Source organism: Ranitomeya imitator, chromosome 7, assembly GCF_032444005.1.
Source record: "Ranitomeya imitator isolate aRanImi1 chromosome 7, aRanImi1.pri, whole genome shotgun sequence".
Lineage (NCBI taxonomy): Eukaryota > Metazoa > Chordata > Amphibia > Anura > Dendrobatidae > Ranitomeya > Ranitomeya imitator.
The window spans coordinates 37,470,268-37,492,554 of NC_091288.1; the positions used below are offsets into that span (position 1 = coordinate 37,470,268).

Sequence of the window (22,287 nt, forward strand, 5' to 3'; positions counted from 1 at the left end):
AACTTCTTCAATGTGGTTTTGAGCACCTTGAGGGGTGTAGTTTTTAGAATGGTGTCACACTTGAGTATTTTCTATCATATAGACCCCTCAAAATGACTTCAAATGAGATGTGGTCCCTAAAAAAAAATGGTGTTGTAAAAATGAAAAATTGCTGGTCAACTTTTCACCCTTATAACTCCCTAACAAACAAAAATTTTGGTTCCAAAATTGTGCTGATGTAAAGTAGACATGTGGGAAATGTTACTTATTAAGTATTTTGTGTGACATATCTCTGTGATTTAATTGCATAAAAATTCAAAGTTGGAAAATTGCGAAATTTTCATAATTTTCGCCAAATTTCCGTTTTTTTCACAAATAAACGCAGGTACTATCAAAGAATTTTTACCATTGTCATGAAGTACAATATGTCACGAGAAAACAGTGTCAGATTCACTGGGAACCGTTGAAGTGTTCCAGAGTTATAACCTCATAAAGGGACAGTGGTCAGAATTGTAAAAATTGGCCCGGTCATTAACGTGCAAACCACCCTTGGGGGTAAAGGGGTTAAAGGAGTTGTCCAGAATTATTTAATTTTTTTTTTTACTATGGGCCTAAAAACTAACAAGCAGGTGGTCGCTAACAAAGGCAACTACCTACATGTTCTACCTGACCGCTTCCGCCAGCAATTCAGATGCTCTGCTGATTGACAGCCGGATCCCTGTAGTTAGGCAGTGTGGAGCAGACTGTCAATCACAATGACGTCAGCAGTCATGCCCCGTCAACAGAGCAGAGCGGAAAAGAAGCCACTAACTCTTTCAATGTGACATCAACTGGAGTCACTGAATCGCAGCAGGAATAGTCTTTGGCCGTTCTTTGCTGTCAATAAGAACTTCCTTTAGTGTCAAGAAGAACAAGGAGTCCTGGAAGTGACGATATGACCCCCATAGGGCCCTCATCTTAGCATCATTGATTCTTTTAGAAAGAGACATAAGGATTTGCACAAGTGACATCAACAGAAGATAAGTGGTCAGATCTACAAGATGTTGCTGCCCACCGGTGGCTTCACGGCTTGGGTTTCCATGGTTGAGCATCTAAAGGTAAGCCTTACATCACCAAGTACAATGCCATATGGCAGATGGAGTGGGGTAAAGGCATCACCACTGGACTCTGGAACAGTGAAAAATGTGTTGCATATCTCACATTTCTATCTGGCGTGTAATGGACGAGTCTGGGTTTGGTGAATGCCAGGAGGACATTACCTGCGTGACGGCATTGTGACCACTGTAAAGTTTCGAGGAGGAGAAATAATACTAAGATTGTTTTTCAGGAATCAGACTCGGCCCCTTAGTTCTAGTAATGGCAAAGCTTCATGCCTCAGCATACAAGACCTTTTGAACAATGGTAGCTTCCAACTTTGTGAGAACATTTTGGGGAAAGCCCTTTTCTGTTCCTCACGACTGCGCCTAGAGCACAAGGCCAGGTCTATAAAGGCATGGATGGGTAAGGTTGATGTACAAGAACTGATCAATCCAACACATTTAGGATGAACCAGTACAGATATTATGAACCCGGCCAGTGTCGGACTGGGTGGCAAGGGCCCACCAGTAACATTGACTTTGAGGGGGGGCACTTTCACCTGCATACAAATATTACACTATCCCCATCCACAACTTTACCTATATCTCTATATGATAATGAACTGGATAGTTTGGTTAATAAATGATGAGATCCTGTTTTTTTTTCTGTACAGAGTGAATCAAATGAATTATGCCAAGTACTGCGCATACAGTGGGGTTGGGGGCCCAAATCTGCACTGGGGGCCACCAGGGGATTTCGCCGTTACCCTATGGGCCAGTCCGAACCTGAGCCCGGCCCTCTCCTCAGTGTCTGACCTCACAAATGCTCTTCTGGATGAGTGGACAAAAATTCCCACACACACCTCCAAAATCTTGCAGAAAGACTGCAAAGGGTGGGGAGGGGGAACAAATGCCAAATGAATGCTCCTGGATATAGACTGGGATGTCATAACAGGTCTCGTTAGGTGTAACGTGGACGTATCCTGATTCTTTTGTGTAATTCTACATTACTCGAAACCCCAAACATATACTGTACATATTGTATACAAGTTATAATACGCGACTCTACGATCCTAATGTTATTTTACAGCCGCTCTGTGATAAAATGTTGAATGTTTCTGACAGCTTTGCCGATCGCTCGTGTTTATTTTGTAAGAGCATAATCTTTTTTTTTTTTTTTTTGCCCATTAGCTTTCGCTGGCACACGAATTTAAAGCCCTATGTAATTGCAGAGATGCTGGCTTTCTTAGAGACGAGTCCCATGTGATCACACTGGCAGCATCGTCCACTGAGAGGCTGTGCTGCTTCATGCAGAAGGAAAGGAGCTGTTGTGTAGAGTGCGGATCTGATGCAGAATATCCCCGTGCTCCATGCAGAATGCACCGGCTGTGCTGAGACAACACTGAGCATCTCTAATCATCTGCTAAACACAGCATTTTATGCCACAGTGACCTGGACCCCCGTGTCGCTACTACACAGGCTGATTTGGGTAAGTCTTATTTGCCTTGTTTTTCTATTGAAGCGCAATGCTTTGTGTAGCATCGCCACATCCAATGCTCCGCGGGCTGGAGGGGACATGAAGAAGGTTTGGTTGCATCATATGGATATGGCTATAGATATGGATTTATTGCATTATATCTAATGGAATGTGCAAATCTATAGAAACGTTTATGGAATGAATTACCAATACTGCAAAATGATTGACATTTTATGTAATCCATGAGGGCCATATCAAGATTTTCTTATTTTTACCATGAAAATGCTGCTTAATTTTAACCTCACTTAATCCAGTGCTGTATTAATAATATATTATTATTATTATTATTACTAATAATAATATCTGGATTAAAATGTCTAGTTTCTTAGTCGTGTTAACGTACAGAATGTGTTTATATGTGTATGCAATAGTAATTAAAATATATACTTTGCTTAATAATATTCATAATGGTTTCAGCCCTATAGATTCAGTTTCAACAGATGTTAATAGATGTATTATCTATCTATCTATCTATCCCTCCATCCATATATATATATATATATAAATATATATACATATATATATATATAAAACCATTCTATTTGTCTATAATCTGATCATATAGTATAATAATCTATCATATAGTAATCTACTTATACATTATCTCTCCCATATCTATCTATCTATCTATCTATCTATCTATCTATCTATCTATCTATCTATCTATCTATCTATCTATCTATCTATCTATCTATCATCTAGCACATATCTATCTTTCTTTTATTCCATCATCTTCCTGTGAATACATTTATCTTATATCTATTCATCTTTCTCTTTTTATTCTTTCAATGTTACTTGTCTATTGTTCTGTAATACACATGCATTAGAGCTGAGTTTGTAATTTCGCACACCTCTTGTCACTTGGACTTTTGTCAGAATCAATCACAGGACTGCTGCGAAATCTATAAAATAATTTATCAAAAAACTGTGACAAATGCAGTTTTGCCACATCAGCGCTGTATCAACTGGAAAATAAAATGTTGGCAAAAAAAATCCGAAATATATCTGCTAATTCTTACAATGTAGATGGGTTCTTTTTGACTAATTCATCAGAAGATGTGCAATTACTTTATAATTACGTGGCATTGTACTTAATAGGCCACAAATAAATCCTAATTCACTAGTAACTATAACCAAGGAACATCAGGTATCTGGACATATTGTTCATCAGGCTCGGACTGGTGGGCCCCCATACAGGAGGAAGCCATCCATACTGATACCTGAGCAGTCATTGGCACAGTACACTTAATGCAATATGTACAGACAAAAGAAGAATCTCTTCATTCATTTTCCAAATTGCCCAGTTTATTATTGTATAGAAGCAGGGTCAGATTTGTTAGAAAGGGTCAGGAAATATCTCATGTGACTGAACAACGACCCCCAGAATCAATGTCACTGGTGGGCCATTGCAACCTCAGTCCACTGCTGTTGATTATTGTAAAGAATCCTAAAATCATCCAAGATTCAAGATCCAAGCTGTAGACATTAGACCTTGCAGATATTAGACCATAATATGCAGCATGACTTAATATAAACATACCCACCATACCCCGTACTTTATGTACCATGATGATCAGTAATAATAGTAATAATCTTTATTTTTATATAGCGCTAACATATTCCACAGCGCTTTATGGTTTTCACACATTATCATCGTTGTCCCCACTGGGGCTCACAATCTAAATTCCCTATCAGTATGTCTTTGGAATATGGGAGGAAACCGGAGTACCCGGAGGAAACCCACGCAAACACGGGGAGAACATACGAACTCCTTGCAGATATTGTCTTTGGTGGGATTTAAACCCAGGACCCCAGCAATGCAAGGCTGCAGCGCTAACTACTGAGACCGTGCTGCCCAGTATCAAATATATTCGGATATTGAGTCTGAATGGAGCAAAGGCATTAATGCAAAATAAGTGATGTCCTAAGGATCATATTTGTAGGAAGATTTTGAGATTTTACATTTTTAGTACTATCTATTGCTATATATACAATATGGAGGCAAGGCCTCAACCAATATAATCCGTGAGAATTACCATCAGTGGTAGAAAAATATTTAGAATTGAGAGTCGTCAGTGGTTGATACCTTTTACTGGCTAACTGAAAAGATGGTAACAAATTGCAAGCTTTCGAGACTACTCAGGTCTCTTCATCAGGCATAGACTAATACAAATTCTGAAGAATCACATATTTATGCACAACACAGCACAGAAATAATGTCACAGAAAAGACAGGTGACGAGAAGCAGAACTACCATTATGTGAGAGTGATAAACAGTTATGTCCATAAATATTGGAACAGTTCATAGATAAGGAGTGTGAATGTTTTATTGCCCTCTGATTGAGGCCTGGTTCTGTTTTGTGATGCCCCCACAAGGTCTGAGGAGCAAATTCCTTAATTGATGTAAAAATACATAAACCATGCGACACATTCATTCCTGCACTGAGAGTGTCAAAGGTCGTCATAAGCTTATACTCCCAGACTCTTCTGTCTCTCTGAGATTTGAAATTTCCCTTCAATATAAGTAATCTCATGTCCATGGTGCTGTGATCTGGGATACAAAAATGTTTTGCCACAGGTAGATCATCCTTGTTCTAAGTTTTTGCCCTGTCTCCCCTACATACTGTCATCCAGTTGGACATTTGGTACAAATAATTAGGTACACCAGATTAGAAGTGATGCAGCTGAAAGTACCTGGTATCTTGTAGTCCTGATGCAAATTGGGGATCTTTATCTTGTCCAGGGTCATTATAAATGGACAGGTTTTACATTTCTTCTGGTTGCACGGAAAGGTTCCTGCAGCTGTTGGAGAGGACAGGGAGCGTCTGACAATGATGCTTTTTAGATTTGGGGGCTGCCTAAAACACAGTAGTGGTGGGTCTGGAAAAATGGATTGTAAGCGGGCATCTTTTTGTAGTAAAGGTTGTAATTTCCATGAAGTCTCACCGCCACACAATAAGAGAAAAAATAATAGATCTACCTGTGGCAAAACATTTTTGTATCCCAGATCACAGCACCATGGACATGAGATTACTTGTATTGAAGGGTAATTTCAAATCCCAGAGAGACAGAAGAGACTGGGAGTATTAGCTTATGACGACCTTTGACACTCTCAGTGCAGGAATGAATGTGTCACATGGATTTATGTCTTTTTACATCAATTAAGGAATTTACTCCTCAGACCTTGTGGGGGCATCACAACACAGAACCAGGCCTCAATCAGAGGACAATAACACATTCACACTCCTTATCTATGAACTGATCCAATATTTATGGACATAACTGTTTATCACTCTGACATAATGGTAGTTCTGCTTCACGTTACCTGTCTTATCTATGACATTATTTCTGTGCTGTGTTGTGCATAAATATGTAATTCTTCAGAATTAGTATTAGTCTATGCCTGATGAAGAGACCTGAGCGGTCTCGAAAGCTTGCAATTTGTTACCATCTTTTCAATTAGTCATTAAAAGGTATCAACCACTGAGGACTCTCAATTCTAAATATTTTTCTATCTAATGGCTAACAAGGTACCAAGATATATATCTTTCCTGTAACAGTGGTATACACCAACGAGAGCTGTCATGGCCATTCATCGTCATAAGTCATATGACCTGTGCTAACATTTATTTAAAGGGATCTTGTTATGTTAAAAATGCAGTCTGTTTAGCCATCATCATGTTATAGAGCAGGAGGAGCTAAACAGATTGATATATAGGTTTGTGGAAGAAGATTCAGCAGAACCAGTTTTTAATTCATTTAATTCTGTGATCTTTCTATACTTTAGAGTCCAGTGGGCGGCTCTAATCATGATTCACTGCTCTCTATAGGCAGATAGTCACAAGAGAGGCTGTCAATCATGAATAGAACCACCCACTGGACCCTTAGAAATAGATCAGAATGCAGGTTATAGTCTTCCCCCACATAACTGTATCAGTTGTGAAAACAGGTTTTCAAGAGGTTGTCGAGTTTATACCCAGTTTCAAGTAAGTAGAAATATAGACAAAAAGACAAAAAGTCCAGCTACAGCTGAAAAATGTTTTTTTTTTTAAAAAACAAGTGAAAAAATATTATGAAAAACATTTATTTGAATGCGCTAAAAGCAAAAAAAAAGACGTAACATTAGGCCTACGTGTTTCAAGCGCTACCACAATCTTAATTATAGCTACCGTATGTTTTTTCCTGCTTTAAGAGCATTGGAATAAATGATGTTTTTAATAATAATTTTCACCCAAAAAATGTTTGGGTGGTAGCTGGACTTTTTGTCTTTTTCTATGATAAACTATATAACTTATTTTATAATTTTAAAAATATAGAGGTGGCTCCTCAGTCTATAGGATAGTCATTTCTCTGCCAGAGTGAAGAACACAGAATTTTTTCTCTGTAGAGGACCTGTCATGTACAGGGTTACTCATTTGAAAGACAATTGTGAAATGATTTAAGACGATTTCTAGGGGATCAATTACCCCTCTCACATGTAGAGCTTGTCAAAGGGGGCAACTCCATCAAAAAGGACTTGTTAGTTACCATACTTACCAGTTTTAGACTTGCTGTTCTTGTGGATCTGGCGTTGTTATTCTCTCGTTCCTGTACCTCTCCATCCCTGAGACATATCCGCTTCTTCCTTGCATGTAAATCTAGTGTTGTTATACAAATGGGTGTGTCCCTAAAACTCAATTTTATGACCACACCCACTTTGCTAACATAGATTTAAATACAAGGATTTCTCAGGAACGGAGAGGATCAGGAACAAAAGAAAAACAACGCCAGATTCAGGAGAACAGCGGAATTCCCACCAAGTATAAAAACGGTAATTATTTATGGTACCTGACAAGTCCTATTTAATGACAGTAACACGGTTGGTTAGTGCCGATGGGGTTCACAGATTTACCTAAATTTACACCAGAAAATGACGTAAATGATGATGCATCTATACCTGTTGGATCACATCTGATTTTCAGTTTTATACACATCCAACAATGCGCCAAATTTATTAGGAGGTGCGCACCAGACTTAGTAAATTCCCCCCGGTATGTCTGAAACTCTGCGTTTTTTTTCCCACCTTGCTTCAGTTGATTTTAAGAGCAAATTTATATTCATGACCCCCAGAGATCCACCCGGCAATCATGTGCCACTGCTGTCCAGACTAAAGTGCTCTTTACTGTAAAAGTCAGATGCCCACCACTAAGTAACGAGAAGGGTTGTCATAGCAACGCTAACCTTTCATAAAAAGAATGTTGCGTGAATGTCTGATACATTCCATCTCATAAGCTGACACAAAATTGTACATTTACGGAGTGTAATTAAAGAGAAATGTTTATTTCCTAGTGACAAAAATCTTAATCATAAATGTATTTCACTGCCTCAAAATAACATTCAGTAATAGAACAAAAAAATTAAGCTGAAAAACTGAATAATCAGCTTTTAATTATTTTTTTTAAATTTAATCTAAATATAGTTAAAAACTCTTTGTTTATTCATTTATTTTTATATTTTGTAATATATTATAATATACTCTAGACGATATATTATAATTTATTTCATATCATAATGTATTCCATTTTTCCCCAAATACAGCTGGGAGACAGACAATAATATTCTGACTGCATACTGCCACCACTAGGGGGAGCCGGGCAGCTTACAGCACACAGTTATTACTGTCTTTCCCCCAAAATAAGACCTACCCCAAAAACAAGACCTAACATGATTTTACAGGATTTTTGCAATATGCATAAAGTATAAGCCCTACCCCAAAAATAAGCCCTAGTTACATCCAGGGGGGTAGACAAACTAGTCAATTGACCAGGGCCCCCAGCAGTTCTATTCCAAGGTTTAAATTACTTAAGGACCTCTGGTGACATCACGATTATGTGACCGAAAGTATTTTAACTGCCGGAGTCTAGAGAAACTGAAAAATGCTGGTATGCAAGGCTGGCATAAAGGGGAAGGGTGGGGAAACTGGACAACTTCTCAGGGCCTCCACTCTCTTAGATTTCTAATCCAAGGGTAAAACTGCTTAAGGACCTTTGGTGAAATCACGATCATGTGACGATGATGTCACCAAAGCTCCTTTAACTGCAGGAGTCTAGAGGAACGTATGAAGAGAAATGCCATGTCTTATGGCCCTGTCTTATTTTCGGAGAAACACGGTATATAGTAAACGCACTAATAACGCAGTATGAAGTAAGCTCCGAAGCTCCCTCTAGTGGAGGCTATAGGAAGTTTTAATGTTATAATATCTTCTGCGACTTTGCAGGAGTTTTTGAAGGTTTTATAGAAGAAAAAAAAGAACTTTAACTTTTTCCAATTTTCGGTTTTGAACTTCCATTTTTTTCTTTCGCTTCTTCCAAGCCATATGAGGGCATGTTTATTTCAGGATGAGTTGTAGCTTTGATGGACGTCATATATTTTACCATTTCATGTCATTAAAAATGTTAAAAAAAAATTCAAAGTGTGATGAAATGACGAAAAAAAACACAATTCCGTTATGTTTTTTGCTTGTTTTGTTTTTACAGTATTCATTATGTAGTAAAAATGACCTGACAATGTGATTGTGAGCTGCAGTACCAGGAACAACCCCATTGTACAGTAATGTGGATAAACAATGAGTGATTACTAGAGCAATGCTTATTAACAATTAAGGGTAACAAAATTCACATTTTTCTCATACGTATCTTGTCCTCTGCTCGCAGCAAGATCTGTGGGTTCCAATATAAAAATCCTGAAGCCACAGAGAGATGCTGATACTCGTGAAGCCTTGCATCCTATTGTGTGTGAGAAGAAGCCAATTTCCTTCTGTCTGCTACAAGCCTATTTTTTAAGAGCATTTAAGGTGAAAATATCACCTACAAAACCACAATTTACCTTCAAATGTAGTGATGAACTGCAGGTAAATAGCATTTTAATCATATTAGGAAGTGTAACTGGAGCAGCAGCTGCAGGGAGAACATGAAGTTTTATTTTTCCTGCAGCCACCGGCTTCCAGTCATCAGGGCGGTGCAGGAGGCAGTGATCAGCCATCAATGACTACACAGTGAAGGTGCTTTAATCACTCATCGACACTTTGAGTGACAGTCTGCTCTGCAGTGTATGTGTGCGGTGTATGCGTGCAGAGCAGGCTGTCAATCAAAGTGCCGGGGAGTGATTACAACACACTCGCTGTGCATCGTAAACGCTCCCTGCACCGCCCTGATGATTGGAAGCGAGCGGCTGCAGGGGAAATACAACTTCTTTGTCTTCCTGCAGCCGCAGCACCAGCTGCACTGCCAAACATGATTAAAATGCTTTTTTTTCTGCAGGCAAATAACACTTTTGTAGGTGACAGGTTCCCTTTAAACAGAGCATTTGAGTATTAATATTCTTACACTGCAGTAGATAATTCCATTGTGACTTTTCATGCCTCAAAACATAGATCCTTTATATAAATACACAACCTAAGGCAGTACAATTTACCTCTGTAAATCACTATTTTTATACGTTATTAATTATTAGTAAATAAATTCTCATAGGAATTATATTTAATTTACTTTCTTGATCAATTTGTTAAAGATTTCAATTTTTTTTTTCCAAATCATTACAAATTGTGAGCTGATTATTTAATATGTATTTACATATTTATGAATGTGTACAATTCTTTCCAGTTGTCACAGCAACCTTTTTACATTGCAAAACGCCCCTCTTTTTTTGAGCTCTACAGTTAAATGATAAATTGCCTGTAGCAGCTATCATTAGATGCAAAACAAAAATCACATTTTTATCGAAAAGTTTTGATTTAGACAGTAACTAAAAATGAATTAGACATTTATAGTCAGTTAATAAAGCTAAATAATGACATTATATTCATGGTGGAGGGGAAGGGCTATTCTGACCATTGTCATTTATGTTGTATCTGTCCATCGCTGGAGTTTTTGTCATAGGGGAAGAAAAGGAGAGAGTCTACAGGAGTTTAGAAAACAGCTGAGAAGTTTGGCCATTACCGATAAAGTATGAGACATATCCTACTAGTATGCCATACATATTAATATACAGATATTTTCCATACTAAAGAGAAAGTTCATTAAAGGATTCTGACAGCACAAAACGACTGTACACGCCAAGCACAGGCATTTGATTCATCGTCTGTGTGGCCAAACAGTTCAGTGCACCTTCCCAACCACTTGCTTTGTATCTCTCCCCAACTCTCTGTTCTTTGATTGACAGCTATGGCTTTACATGAACCAGAGAAAGCTGGAGATAGATGAAAAACAAGAAAGTGGGGAGGTGCACTGAACCACTCAGCCACGTCAAGGGTGCACTGAGCGCCTATGCTTGGTTTGAACAGTCATTTTCTGCTGACAGACTCCGTTTAATGCAAATCTTTTGATCCATTGTAAATATATATACAGTCATGGCCAAAAGTATTAACACCCCTGCAATTCTGTCAGATAATACTCAGTTTCTTCCTGAAAATGATTGCAATCACAAATTCTTTGGTATTATTATCTTCATTTAATTTGTCTTAAATGAAAAAAACACAAAAAGAATTGTCCTGAAGCCAAATTGGATATAATTCCACACCAAACATAAAAAGGGGGTGGACAAAAGTATTGGCACCTTTCGAAAAATCATGTGATGCTTCCCTAATTTGTGTAATTAACAGCACCTGTAACTTACCTGTGGCACCTAACAGGTGTTGGCAATAACTAAATCACACTTGCAGCCAGTTGACATGGATTAAAGTTGACTCAACCTCTGTCCTGTGTCCTTGTGTGTACCACATTGAGCATGGAGAAAAGAAAGAAGACCAAAGAACTGTCTGAGGACTTGAGAAACCAAATGGTGAGGAAGCATGGGCAATCTCAAGGCTACAAGTCCATCTCCAAAGACCTGAATGTTCCTGTGTCTACCGTGTGCAGTGTCATCAAGAAGTTTAAAGCCCATGGCACTGTGGCTAACCTCCCTAGATGTCGATGGAAAAGAAAAATTGACAAGAGATTTCAACACAAGATTGTGCTGATGTTGAATAAAGAACCTCGACTAACATCCAAGCAAGTTCAAGCTGCCCTGCAGTCCGAGGGTGCAACACTGTGTCAACCCGTACTATCCGTCGGCGTCTGAATGAAAAGGGACTGTATGGTAGGATACCCACGGAGACCCCACTTCTTACCTGAGACATAAAAAAGCCAGGCTGGAGTTTGCCAAAACTTACCTGAAAAAGCCTAAAACGTTTTGGAAGAATGTTCTCTGGTCAGATGAGACAAAAGTAGAGCTTTTTGGGCAAAGGCATCAACATAGAGTTTACAGGAGAAAAAAAGAGGCATTCAAAGAAAAGAACACGGTCCCTGCAGTCAAACATGGCGGAGGTTCCCTGATGTTTGGGGGTTGCTTTGCTGCCTCTGGCACTGGACTGCTTGACCGTGTGCATGGCATTATGAAGTCTGAAGACTACCAACAAATTTTGCAGCATAATGAAGGGTCCAGTGTCAGAAAGCTGGGTCTCCTCAGTGGTCATGGGTCTTCCAGCAGGACAATGACCCAAAACACACTTCAAAAAGCACTAGAAAGTGGTTTGAGAGAAAGCACTGGAGACTTCTAAGGTGGCCAGCAATGAGTCCAGACCTGAATCCCATAGAACACCTGTGGAGAGATCTAAAAATGGCAGTTTGGAGAAGGCACCCCTCAAATATCAGGGACCTGGAGCAGTTTGCCAAAGAAGAATGGGCTAAAATTCCAGCAGAGCATTGTAAAACACTCATTGATGGTTACCGGAAGCGGTTGGTCACAGTTATTTTGGCTAAAGGTTGTGCAACCAAGTATTAGGCTGAGGGTGCCAATACTTTTGTCTGGCCCATTTTTGGAGTTTTGTGTGAAATGATCAATGTTTTGCTTTTTGCTTCATTCTCTTTTGTGTTTTTTGATTTAAGACAAATTAAATGAAGAAAATAATACCAAAGAATTTGTGTTTGCAATCATTTTCAGGAAGAAACCGAGTATTATCTGACAGAATTGCAGGGGTGTCAATACATTTGGCCATGACTGTATATATATATATATATATATATATATATATATATATATATATATATATATATACACACACTACAGACCAAAAGTTTGGACACATCTTCCCATTTAAAGATTTTTCTGCATTGTCATGACTATGAAAATTGTAAATTCACACTGAAGGCATCAAAACTATGAATTAACACATGTGGAATTATATACTTAACAAAAAAGTGTGAAACAACTGAAATCATGTCCTATATTCTAGGTTCTTCAAAGTAGCCACGTTTTGCTTTGATGACTGCTTTGCACACTCTTGGCATTCTCTTGATGAGCTTCAAGAGGTAGTCACCGGGAATGGTCTTCCAACATTCTTGAAGGAGTTCCCAGAGATGCTTAGCCCTTGTTGGCCCTTTTGCCTTCACTCTGCGGTCCAGCTCACCCCAAACCATCTCGATTGGGTTCAGGACTGGTGACTGTGGAGGCCAGGTCATCTGGCGTAGCACCCCATCACTCTCCTTCTTGGTCAAATAGCCCTTACACAGCCTGGAGGTGTGTTTGGGGTCATTGTCCTGTTGAAAGATAAATGATGGTCCAACTAAATGCAAACCGGATGGAATAGCATGCTGCTGCAAGATGCTGTGGTAGCCATGCTGGTTCAGTATGTCTTCAATTTTGAATAAATCCCCAACACTGTCACCAGCAAAGCACCCCCACACCGTCACACCTCCTCCTCCATGCTTCACGGTGGGAACCAGGCATGTAGAGTCCATCCGTTCACCTTTTCTGCGTCGCACAAAGACACGGTGGTTGGAAACAAAGATCTCAAATTTGGACTCATCAGATCAACGCACAAACTTCCACTGGTCTAATGTCCATTCCTTGTGTTCTTTAGCCCAAACAAGTCTCTTCTGCTTGCTGCCTGTCCTTAGCAGTGATTTCCTAGCAGCTATTTTACCATGAAGGCCTGCGGCACAAAGTCTCCTCTTAACAGTTGTTGTAGAGATGTGTCTGCTGCTAGAACTCTGTGTGGCATTGACCTGGTCTCTAATCTGAGCTGCTGTTAACCTGCAATTTCTGAGGCTGGTGACTCGGATAAACTTATCCTCAGAAGCAGAGGTGACTCTTGGTCTTCCTTTCTGGGGGCGGTCCTCATGTGAACCAGTTTCTTTGTAACGCTTGATGGTTTTTGCAACTGCACTTGGGGACACTTTCAAAGTTTTCCCAATTTTTTTGTACTGACTGACCTTCATTTCTTAAAGTAATGATGGCCACTTGTTTTTCTTTAGTTAGCTGCTTTTTTCTTGCCATAATACAAATTCTAACAGTCTATTCAGTAGGACTATCAGCTGTGTATCCACCAGACTTCTGCACAACACAACTGATGGTCCCAACCCCATTTATAAGGCAAGAAATCCCACTTATTAAACCTGACAGGGCACACCTGTGAAGTGAAAACCATTCCCGGTGACTACCTCTTGAAGCTCATCAAGAGAATGCCAAGAGTGTGCAAAGCAATCATCAAAGCAAAAGGTGGCTACTTTGGAGAACCTACAATATAAGACATATTTTCAGTTGTTTCACACTTTTTTGTTAAGTATATAATTCCACATGTGTTAATTCATAGTTTTGATGCCTTCAGTGTGAATTTACAATTTTCATAGTCATGAAAATACAGAAAAATCTTTAAATGAGAAGGTGTGTCCAAACTTTTGGTCTGTACTGTATATTAAAAAGAGAAGCATTTAGGTCAAATCTTAGAACCTTTACTACATATTATTAGTACATGACACTGTAAATGTTAATTAGAAAATCGAGATTAACAGTGAAATTCACTGGAGGCCTCTAAAGCTTCTTATTTAATGTGTAAAATCTGGAAACTTCAGAAAATGTCAGCACTGAGTCAGGGTGGAAAATATAGGTCATCATGGCATCTAGAGGAATTCCTATTCTGCCGGCACGCGGCAGCCTGGTGCTTAACACGGATGTCGTTCTATGTCAGCTCCTTTTACATATTGTCCTTGTCGCACATTTTTCCTTTCATTCTCAACTGTTTGTATTTGTAAATATTATTGGTAAAAGGATTGTGAGCTTTTATCAGCGTGTCACTGGGAAGGGGCATTGAGGTGGGTGGCAAATACAGTTGTACAGTAGTTCCAAGAACCAGTCTTACAATACAACTAGAAATTGAAGAAAATTTCAACCAAATCATTAGCAGAGGAAATTTTAAAGTTTGTACCAAATTACAAAAACTGTTTTATGAAAAGCTACCTACTGCAGTGATCTCCAGGCTCCAGCCTTCAGTTCCAAAGCTGCAAAACTACAACTCCCAGCAATCTTTGACCGACACAGGAACCTTCGGATAACTCAATGCAACCTTATTCTTTCATTGCCCAGCGATGTACAATGCCATAAATATTACAGGGGATGACACAGTGCTGGCAATATGTGCTGGGCTAATGATGTAATGTTTGCTGCTGACTAAATGCAGGTTGTACGGAGACGTAGACATTGCTGTATAAATGATGTATGGCTGTTACATGTCCGGTTACTAAAAGGTTACCATCAGTTACAGTGGATTATGTGTGTTCTCTACCCGGCTGAACCGTTATTAAATCAGATCTCAATGTAAACAGGAGTGATGCCTTCATAGATGTAGTCTTCAATTTGATTGCAATCGGAAGGTAATAGGAAGTGACTTTTCCATGGGCAGATTGTGTGCGTGCTTCCCTTTGTCTGAGCATACATGTTCAAGCTGTCGGAAAACATCAAGCTGTTGTATTTGTGACCGGAGGTCTGAGACTACGCGGTATTTAAAAGTGCATTAGCTTCAGGTACTGACAATGCAAATACAAAGCATATAGGTTCCTCGACCTGGCCTTGCTTAAAAGCTATTGACCCGATCGTAGCAGTCTGGGATTTTCTTCGAGGAGGAAGGATCTATATGGCGGCTTTTAAAGACGTTGCAGTCTTAATGGATGTATATGTAGAGCTGTGTGTCTATGCTCCTGTTAATTAGGGGAATGACAAAAGGGTTACTGTTTTCTAAAAAAAAAAATTAAGGATAATGATTGCTCCATTTCCAATTCCACTCATTTTACCCTAAATTAAATTGGATCCCTCGAATCTTTAGGAACTCTTATTCGCCTTCCAAATTTTCATTTTTCCACTTTTCATTTTTCCTCCTTCTAATCTTTAGGAACTTTTACTCCCCTTCCAAATTTTCATTTTTGCACTTTTCATTTTTCCTCCCTCGAATCTTTAGGAACTCTTACTCCCCTTCCAAATTTTCATTTTTCCACTTTTCATTTTTCCTCCCTCGAATCTTTAGGGACTCTTAGGCCGCCGTCACACATGCGAGTTTTACGGACGTAAGAGCGCAGAATCTACGTCCGTAAAACTCGCAAAAAATACGGCACAATTATTCTCTATGCCCCTGCTCCTATTTGCCGTATTTTACTGATCAGTATTATACGGCTTTCTACGGCCGTACAAAATCGCAGCATGCTGCGTTTGTCACCGTACTGCGCAAGAAATACGCCAATGAAAGTCTATGGAAGCGTGAAAAATACGGATTACACACGGACAAGCAGTGTGACTTGCGAGAAATACGCAGCGCTGTTAGAGAGAAAAGCCGGTAATTCAGTGCGGTGTACAGTAAAATCACACTGACAGCTTACAGTCCAATAGGTAGAATAAATGTGTACACATAGAATAGGTATATATATATATATATGTCAGTGAGACACATATATGTATATATATTAATATTTATTCCAGCGCTATACAGCTTGAAAGCCGGTAATTCAATTACCGGCTTTTTCTTTCTCCTTCATAAAACCCGACATGATTTGAGACATGGTTTACATACAGTAAACCATGTCTTCTCTCCATTTTTTTTGCAGATTCCACACTACTAATGTCAGTAGTGTGTATCTGCAAAATTTGGCCGTTCTAGCTCTTAAAATAAAGGGTTAACTGGCGGAAAAAATTGGCGTGGGCTCCCGCGCAATTTTCTCCGCCAGAGTAGTAAAGCCAGTGACTGAGGGCAGATATTAATAGCCTGGAGAGGGTCCACGGTTATTGGCCCCCCCCTGGCTAAAAATATCTGCCCCCAGCCACCCCAGAACAGGCACATCTGGAAGATGCGCCTATTCTGGCACTTGGCCACTCTCTTCCCATTCCCGTGTAGCGGTGGGATATGGGATAATGAAGGGTTAATGCCACCTTGCTATTGTAAGGTGACATTAAGCCTAATTAATAATGGAGAGGCGTCAATTATGACACCTATCCATTATTAATCCAATTGTAGTGAAGGGTTAAATAAAACACAAACACATTATTTAAAATTATTTTAATGAAATAAAAACAATGGTTGTTGTAGTATTTTATTCAACGCCCAATCCAGTCACTGAAGACCCTCGTTCTGTGAGTAAAGAAACATAATAAACCAACAATATACTTGCCCTCCGCAGATCTGTAACGTCCAACGATGTAAATCCTTCTGAAGGGGTTAAAACATTTTGCAGCAAGGAGCTGTGCTAATGCAGGCTGCTCCTCGCTGCAAAACCCCAGGGAATGAGGCTAAAAATAGATCAATGATCTATATTTAGCATCATTTGCGGTGAGGCGCCCTCTGCTGGCTGTTCATAGATCGTGGGAAATTACCTAGAAAGCCAGGGAGCCAGGGAGCTTTCTAGGTAATTTCCCACGATCTATGAACAGCCAGCAGAGGGCGCCTCACCGCAAATGATGCTAAATATAGATCATTGATCTATTTTTAGCCTCATTCCCTGGGGTTTTGCAGCGAGGAGCAGCCTGCATTAGCACAGCTCCTTGCTGCAAAATGTTTTAACCCCTTCAGAAGGATTTACATCGTTGGACGTTACAGATCTGCGGAGGGTAAGTATATTGTTGGTTTATTATGTTTCTTTACTCACAGAACGAGGGTCTTCAGTGACTGGATTGGGCGTTGAATAAAATACTACAACAACCATTGTTTTTATTTCATTAAAATAATTTTAAATAATGTGTTTGTGTTTTATTTAACCCTTCACTACAATTGGATTAATAATGGATAGGTGTCATAATTGACGCCTCTCCATTATTAATTAGGCTTAATGTCACCTTACAATAGCAAGGTGGCATTAACCCTTCATTACCCCATATCCCACCGCTACACGGGAATGGGAAGAGAGTGGCCAAGTGCCAGAATAGGCGCATCTTCCAGATGTGCCTGTTCTGGGGTGGCTGGGGGCAGATATTTTTAGCCAGGGGGGGGCCAATAACCGTGGACCCTCTCCAGGCTATTAATATCTGCCCTCAGTCACTGGCTTTACTACTCTGGCGGAGAAAATTGCGCGGGAGCCCACGCCAATTTTTTCCGCCAGTTAACCCTTTATTTTAAGAGCTAGAACGGCCAAATTTTGCAGATACACACTACTGACATTAGTAGTGTGGAATCTGCAAAAAAAATGGAGAGAAGACATGGTTTACTGTATGTAAACCATGTCTCAAATCATGTCGGGTTTTATGAAGGAGAAAGAAAAAGCCGGTAATTGAATTACCGGCTTTCAAGCTGTATAGCGCTGGAATAAGTATTAATATATATACATATATGTGTCTACTGACATATACAGTGGGGCAAAAAAGTATTTAGTCAGTCAGCAATAGTGCAAGTTCCACCACTTAAAAAGATGAGAGGCGTCTGTAATTTACATCATAGGTAGACCTCAACTATGGGAGACAAACTGAGAAAAAAAAATCCAGAAAATCACATTGTCTGTTTTTTTAACGTTTTATTTGCATATTATGGTGGAAAATAAGTATTTGGTCAGAAACAAAATTTCATCTCAATACTTTGTAATATATCCTTTGTTGGCAATGACAGAGGTCAAACGTTTTCTGTAAGTCTTCACAAGGTTGCCACACACTGTTGTTGGTATGTTGGCCCATTCCTCCATGCAGATCTCCTCTAGAGCAGTGATGTTTTTGGCTTTTCGCTTGGCAACACGGACTTTCAACTCCCTCCAAAGGTTTTCTATAGGGTTGAGATCTGGAGACTGGCTAGGCCACTCCAGGACCTTGAAATGCTTCTTACGAAGCCACTCCTTTGTTGCCCTGGCGGTGTGCTTTGGATCATTGTCATGTTGAAAGACCCAGCCACGTTTCATCTTCAATGCCCTTCCTGATGGAAGGAGGTTTGCACTCAAAATCTCACGATACATGGCCCCATTCATTCTTTCATGTACCCGGATCAGTCGTCCTGGCCCCTTTGCAGAGAAACAGCCCCAAAGCATGATGTTTCCACCACCATGCTTTACAGTAGGTATGGTGTTTGATGGATGCAACTCAGTATTCTTTTTCCTCCAAACACGACAAGTTGTGTTTCTACCAAACAGTTCCAGTTTGGTTTCATCAGACCATGGGACATTCTCCCAAAACTCCTCTGGATCATCCAAATGCTCTCTAGCAAACTTCAGATGGGCCCGGACATGTACTGGCTTAAGCAGTGGGACACGTCTGGTACTGCAGGATCTGAGTCCATGGTGGCGTAGTGTGTTACTTATGGTAGGCCTTGTTACATTGGTCCCAGCTCTCTGCAGTTCATTCACTAGGTCCCCCCGCGTGGTTCTGGGATTTTTGCTCACCGTTCTTGTGATCATTCTGACCCCACGGGGTGGGATTTTGCGTGGAGCCCCAGATCGAGGGAGATTATCAGTGGTCTTGTATGTCTTCCATTTTCTAATTATTGCTCCCACTGTTGATTTCTTCACTCCAAGCTGGTTGGCTATTGCAGATTCAGTCTTCCCAGCCTGGTGCAGGGCTACAATTTTGTTTCTGGTGTCCTTTGACAGCTCTTTGGTCTTCACCTTAGTGGAGTTTGGAGTCAGACTGTTTGAGGGTGTGCACAGGTGTCTTTTTATACTGATAACAAGTTTAAACAGGTGCCATTACTACAGGTAATGAGTGGAGGAAAGAGGAAACTCTTAAAGAAGAAGTTACAGGTCTGTGAGAGCCAGAAATCTTGATTGTTTGTTTCTGACCAAATACTTATTTTCCACCATAATATGCAAATAAAATGATAAAAAAACAGACAATGTGATTTTCTGGATTTTTTTTTCTCAGTTTGTCTCCCATAGTTGAGGTCTACCTATGATGTAAATTACAGACGCCTCTCATCTTTTTAAGTGGTGGAACTTGCACTATTGCTGACTGACTAAATACTTTTTTGCCCCACTGTATATGTATATATATATATATATATATATATATATATATTCTTTTCTTTTTGGGACACATGGATCACTTCTATAGCGGTATGTTGGTTTTGCAAGCCTGCGAGAAAACCACGCAGTACGGATGCCATACGGATTACATACGGAGGATGCCATGCGCAAAAAACGCTGACACAGCCTGCCTACGGAGGAGCAACGGACCATTTTTTTGGGGACTTTTCAGCGTATTACGGCCGTAATATACGGACCGTATTGTTTTACGCTGTGTGTGACGCCGGCCTTACTCATCTTCCAAATTTTCATTTTTGCACTTTTCATTTTTCCTCCCTCAAATCTTTAGGAACTCTTACTCCCCTTCCAAATTTTCATTTTTCCACTTTTCATTTTTCCTCCCTCGAATCTTTAGGAACTCTTATCCAACTTACAAATTTTCATTTTTGCACTTTTCATTTTTCCTCCCCTTCTTCCATATATTTTTTTCTTCTGATGATGAAATTTGCCTATAAGAAGTGTTTTTTTTTTTTTTTTTTTTTGCAGAATGAGTTGTGACTTTGAATGATACTATTATCTTTGCTATCCACTTTACTGGAAAATGGAGGAAATAAAAACAAATGTGGTCAAGTGGTGAAAAAAACAACAACATTGTTTTTGGGGGTTTCATAACAATAGCGTTTATTGGGTGGTAAAAACGACCTGGAAACACGATTCTCCAGATCAGTATGAGTACGGAAATAAACCTAGATAGGTTTGTTTGTTTTTAATTTTGGTGGTGGAAAAAATTAAAGACCTTGAAATCAAAACGTGTTACATGTCGCCATTTTCTGAGACCTGCATCCATTTTTATATTTTCATCGATGGAGCTGTGATGAGGGATTTTTTTGCATGACTGATATAAATACCATGTTGGGTTACATAGAGCATTTTAAATAGTTTTTATTGCACAATTTGAGCAAGGTGCAACTACCCAAAAAACAAATCTGCCAGTCTGCCCACCCTGCCTACCCAATGAAGTAAAAATTGGGGTCATATGTTTATAGAACTTTATGCCATTCCCGTTACCCCCATGTATGTATGTCATTTTCCTTGTCATCAGGGTATTTTCCAACATGCTCTGATGCTGTATAATCAATGCTGGCTATGTATGACACTCTATTCACATGTACGTGATTCCGTAGTGTGTGCTATATATTTTTTTCACGGGTCCCACACGTATCCATTGTAACCTATGGTACTCTTCACATGTCCATGTTTTCCCACGGTCCGTGTGTCTATGTGAACTACATTTTTCACCCAGCCAAACCAGATCTCACACTTTGCACTGATGAGGAGCAATACCCCGAAACACAGTGTCTGCAAATTGAGATTCACGGCACTGGCTTTTATCCTAAGTCATGTGACAAGGTTCGTTGGAGAATAGATATTGACTTTTGGGATCGTTACTTTCTATAAGTGGCACTGGAGTTTTCGTCTTCTTCCTCTATGACGAGACAATTTGCAATTTCCTAGAGGAGCATTGCAGTTGAAAAAGTCTCCTCCCCTTGGCATATCAAGCTTGACATGTCACTCTCCGCAATCACACACCGATTAACCACTAATGATAATCACTGATGACCCTGCATCGTTTTTTCACATAGGTATTTTATATGGACTTGTAAAGAAGGCCTTAACCTGTGCAGGGACACACACTATTCCTTAAGAAAATAGCACCACCCATTTGTCACGTTTTTTAGACAACTCCAGGAAGAGTTACAGAGGAATTCTTGTTTGCCTGACACCAATTTTATTATGACTATAATGTACTGAAAAAATGGAAACCTTCCAGGTGCTGAAAAAAGATGCCATTTTTACGTCTTTTTTTGTGGGGTTCATTTTTCCAGCATTAATCGTGCAGTAAAAATGCCCTGGCAACATGATTCTCTAGGACAGCACAACTGCAGAGATAGCTTGTGTAGTTACTTTTTATTATTATAGTGATATTTTAGAGTTGTTTCAGAGCTTGTTTTTTGCGTGCCAAGTTGTAGTTTATATTGGTAACATTTTGGCTATGTGTAAACATTCGGTATTTGCAGCAGGTACATCTGTTGCAAATACTCGAGTGTTGGCAGGAAAAACGCTTTGTAAAATGCGTGCTCTGTTGCTGAATTTTTGCCTACATTTTCATGCATTTTTTATGCTTTCATATTCATTTGAGTGGGTGAAAAAACTACAAAAACGCTGAAAGAATTAACATGCTGCAGATTTGAAACTGCTTCAAATCTGAAAGGAAAATATAAGCAGCGTGTTCATGAGGGTTTCCGAAATCTCATTCACTTTGTTGGTGGTGTAAAACGCGTGGAGAAAAATGAAGGAAAAAAATGCAAAAAAAAAAAAAAATGTGTGAACATTCAAACTTTTTGATAACTTTGATCTACATTTTTCGCAAGACTTGTAGTGACTGGATGCGAAACCTGGACGGTAAAGAAACAAGACAGAAGAA

General features: G+C 39.5%; 1 protein-coding gene across 2 annotated transcripts in view; it reads left to right on the top strand.

Annotated features, from left to right (window-relative positions):
- The first annotated feature begins 1,914 nt into the window (after positions 1 to 1,914).
- Positions 1,915 to 22,287, top strand: part of CSRNP3 (cysteine and serine rich nuclear protein 3) — a 135,279-nt gene continuing 114,906 nt past the window's right edge. Inside the window, exons 1-2 of one of the 2 annotated variants that reach the window (XM_069733066.1) lie at positions 1,915 to 2,051; positions 2,247 to 2,544. The gene's annotated coding sequence lies outside the window, so the exon portion shown is untranslated. Of the gene's footprint in view, positions 2,545 to 22,287 lie in introns of both variants that reach the window. The other variant, XM_069733067.1, reaches the window with a different exon arrangement.